The sequence below is a fragment of the Phyllobates terribilis genome, unplaced genomic scaffold (genome assembly GCF_046119375.1).
Source record: "Phyllobates terribilis strain yellow unplaced genomic scaffold, ASM4611937v1 Scaffold_3__8_contigs__length_932513732, whole genome shotgun sequence".
NCBI classification, from domain to species: Eukaryota; Metazoa; Chordata; class Amphibia; order Anura; family Dendrobatidae; genus Phyllobates; species Phyllobates terribilis.
The window spans coordinates 445223759-445228047 of NW_027362763.1; the positions used below are offsets into that span (position 1 = coordinate 445223759).

Genomic DNA, 4289 nt, shown 5'->3' on the forward strand with positions numbered 1-4289 from the left:
TCCCTTCTAATCTGCATGATGATGTCCTCACTGAGATCAGTTTTGTACTTTGTCCAAATCTCAAGAGGATTTGAAATGCTACAGGTTGTTAGAATAATAGCAAAGAGGTGTCTTAGTCGCTTTAGGGTTTGTGTGGCTGCTGCTTCACTGAGGGTCATGTCCCAGTGTCCTTCATTTTATAAAAGTCCTTTTCTTTGGCAAACTTCCCTGTATGTTTCACACACTTGGCCTCCAACGGTCATCAGGTCAGAATATGATGCAGGGCCTTTGACAACATGAAGTAACATGCGCAGGTAGAAGCACTCTGCATTTGACGGATGAACAGTGTAGACGCGACCAAGAGTATCAGTTGCTTTCACCCCTGGATAGCCTTCAATATCAAGCCCCCGTTTCCTCTGTTCCAGTGTTTTTCTGGAGGCATTCCAAGTGTAGTACTTTGGTAAATCACAGTAGAGAATTGTTTTTGCAAAAGGGTCTTGTTGACACAGCTCAAAAATGCCAAGAGGGTGGTCTTAGGTGGTGTTAGGATCTGCTGCAAGTTTGCTGGGTTAAAGTAAATTCTCTGTCCATTTTCCAAGTGCACACTCAGATGCACAACTGGTGGGTAGCGCTCATGAATGGAGAATACTAGTATTCTCCAAACAGCTTCATTGCTGCTTATGTACCTGCCCATCTGGAATGCCTCCACTTCATTAATAATAGGTCCATTTTTCTGGAGTTCAAAAACTGCTTGATCACTTCCTTTGTGGACATATTTGCAGATATACTTGATTGATTTCACAGAGTGGCAAGATTCGACATTTATGTGGGCCTGGAAGATTTTTGAGAGCAAAGGGTTGTAAGGCACTACCCACCTGTTGTCAATTTCTATCTCTTGGAGTGATGATCCAACACGCATTTTGAGCTTTGCTATGAAACCACCATCCCCTGGCTTTCTTCTTCGGTAGACTGGATATCCATCTTGTCCTGTTTGGGTTTCTTGGACCAGGGATCGTGGGTAATGCTTTGAACACCTGCCATCAATCATACAGGGAGTATTTTTGTTCAGACTCCCACACGGACCATGGATCATGTTTTTTGTGATGGTGTCAAACAGCAATGGGTCAATCTGAGGGTCTGGCAATTCGGCACTGATGATATTGTCAATTTCGGTAGGCTGTATTTTTTGCTTCAGCCAAATCAAGATGTGGGCGTGAGGAAGGCCTCTATTTTGCCATTCAACTGAATACATCCAGCACTGCATCTCACCATAAATATGTGATTTTGTGATGAGATTAGTCATTTTTGAAAGTTTATGTTTGAAACCCCGAGCAATAAGGTCATGGCGATTCACTGTTTTTTGGCCCGGCAACAGGTGCCCTCCAATTTCCTCCCAGGCAGGATTGCAAGTAAAGGTGATGAAAAGATCTGGACGGCCATACTTTCTCACATAAGTCATTGCATCCTGTGTGTATTAATGCATGTGTCGTGGGCTTCCAGTGACAGTTGATGGAAGAATAACCATTTTCCCCAACTCTTTTGGATCAGCATCATTTGCAACAGCATCTCTAAGGTGAATATATTCCTCTGCCCTGAGCTTCTTTTGATTCAGTCGGATATATAAAAGATGTTCATTCTCAATCTTTGCATACATGTCAACAATAAATTGGTGGAAGAGGTGTTTGCATTTCAAGATGTGATTTTCCTCTGCAAATCTTGTCATGATCCTATATGAATAGAAGTCCATGGCAGACACTTTTTTTCCTGAATGGTTGCCTGTTGTAGAATCTGTCTGAGGTATTCCAAAGTGATAGCCATCCTGTCCCTGCCAAAAGATGATTGGATATTGCAGAGCATCATAGGACCTGTGAGTTTCTGCTACTCGTTGCAAACTATTGTTCCTTTTCTGAAGCACAATGTCACGGCTTTGAAAATCATTACCTACAATCAAGATGGCTACCTCATCAAATGTGGGAGCATTGAAACGTCACTGATGTTCACTTTGTGGTGTTTTGTCAGCTTGAATGACAACCTTGCAATCGTCATTTAGCATGCATCCAAGTGCAGTCTTGAAAAGTGGAACATATAGATTGTTGCAGTGAAGGAACTGCTGCAAAATAGTGACAATATCAAGGCAAGTGTTCGGAATTAAACAGCATCTCTGCTGAGCCTCTGTTTCTGCATTTCCGTAAAGAAGAGTTGAAGAAATTGAGGTTCTTCTCCTTGTAATGGAAGCAGTGAGCCAATTGTATGGTAAACCGGTCCTTGAACTTTAAATGTCGGCATAAATCCTGTTGTAAACATTTCTTTTGTTGCACCAAATGATGTCATTTGGAAGCAGGAGTTGTACTTCCTAATGCTGTCCAAGAAATGCTTTGATATCATACTGGTACCTGTCATCAGAGACTTTAGGGGATCTAGTGGTGACAGGAGAGGTGGAAGTTTTATCTTGCCATTTGCACAGCATAAACCTGGCGGTTCACCTTTCCATTTCAGGGCACTGCAGTACATGCAGACCGCATCCATTTTTTCTATCTGAACTTTAGGATTATCCTGATAGTTTATGTCTGACTGGTAACAAAAGGCAGCATGTTTCAAATCTCCAACCATTTCCTGTGCCCTGGTGGAAGATATAGCAATTCTCTTAGTGGCAAGTCAGCCTTCTCTCTGCTGAGATGACTCATTGGCCCTTGAGGAAGCAGCTCTTCTTCTCTTATCTGCAAGCCTTGCTTCCCTCTCCTCAGAAAGTTCATTGGCTCTTGAGGAAGCAGTTCTTGTTCTTTTGTCTGCAAGCCTCGCTTCCCTCTCCTCAGAAAGTTCATTGGCCCTTGAGGAAGCAGCTCTTGTTTTCATGTCTGCAAGCCTCGCTTCCCTCTCCTCAGAAAGTTTATTGGCTCTTGAGGAAGCAGCTCTTGTTTTCTTCTTGTCTGCAAGCCTCACTTTCCTCTCCTCAGAAAGTTTATTGGCCCTTGAGGAAGCAGCTCTTGTTTTCATGTCTGCAAGCCTCGCTTCCCTCACCTCAGAAAGTTCATTGGCTCTTGAGGAAGCAGCTCTTGTTTTGATGTCTGCAAGCCTCGCTTCCCTCTCCTCAGAAAGTTCATTGGCCCTTGAGGAAGCAGCTCTTGTTTTCATGTCTGCAAGCCTCGCTTCCCTCTCCTCAGAAAGTTCATTGGCCCTTGAGGAAGCAACTCTTGTTTTCATGTCTGCAAGCCTCACTTCCCTGTCCTCAGAAAGTTCATTGGCAATTGAGGAAGCAGCTCTTGTTTTCATGTTGCAAGCCTCGCTTCCCTCTCCTCAGAAAGTTCATTGGCCCTTGGGGAAGCAGCTCTTGTTCTCTTGTCTGCAAGCCTTGCTTCCCTCTGCTCAAAAAGTTCATTGGCTCTTGTGGAAGCAGCTGCTGTTCTCATGTGTGTCAGCCTTGTTTCTCGGTCTTCACATTTTTCATTGGCCCGTAATGCAGCTTTTCTTTTCGCATCAGCTGACATTCGTGCCATGAAATTCCTTTTCTTATGAGGCATTATTGTGGTTAAAAATAGTCTGTAACTGGCAGTTTCTATATCCTCTCACATAGAAGTAATGTGACTGACATCAGCCTTTCCACCAACACACCCTAACTGACATCTTATTACCTTACACAAGCTTTGTTATACTGAGAATGTTCTTTGTTGCCTATATTAACCAATCACAGCTCAGATTAATTAACTGTAGCAAAATTGAAGCTGAGCTGTGATTGGCTGCTATTGGCAGCCTGATAAAACTTTGTGAGATGAGTTTTGTGTGTGCTGAGGGTGGTATATGTGTTCAAGCACGGTAGTGTGTGGCGCATTTTGTGTGTGTGTTCATATCCCCATGTATGGTGAGTATGAGTATCCCATGTCGGGGTCCCACCTTAGCAACTGTACGGTATATACTCTTTGGCGCCATCGCTCTCATTCTTTAATTCTCCCTTGCTCACAATTGGCAGCTGTCAATTTGCCTCCAACACTTTTCCATTCACTTTTTCCCCATTATGTAGATAGGGGCAAAATTGTTTGGTGAATTGGAAGGCGCGGGGTTAAAATTTTGCCTCACAACATAGCCTATGACGTTCTCGGGGTCCAAACGTGTGACTGTGCAAAATTTTGTGGCTGTAGCTGCGACGGTGCAGATGCCAATCCCGGACATACACACATACATACATACATACACACACACACACACACACATTCAGCTTTATATATTAGATTATGGTAATCCTAATTGACCTAAAACGGGAAAGGTTTATTCTGATTTCATGTCACATATTGAGAAAAACATGCATATGTGTCTTT

At 43.2% G+C, this 4289-nt stretch overlaps 1 pseudogene; it reads right to left on the minus strand.

The window, feature by feature from the left end:
* Nucleotides 1–355: 355 nt before the first annotated feature.
* Nucleotides 356–1702, minus strand: LOC141258561 (uncharacterized; annotated as a pseudogene).
* Nucleotides 1703–4289: the final 2587 nt, after the last annotated feature.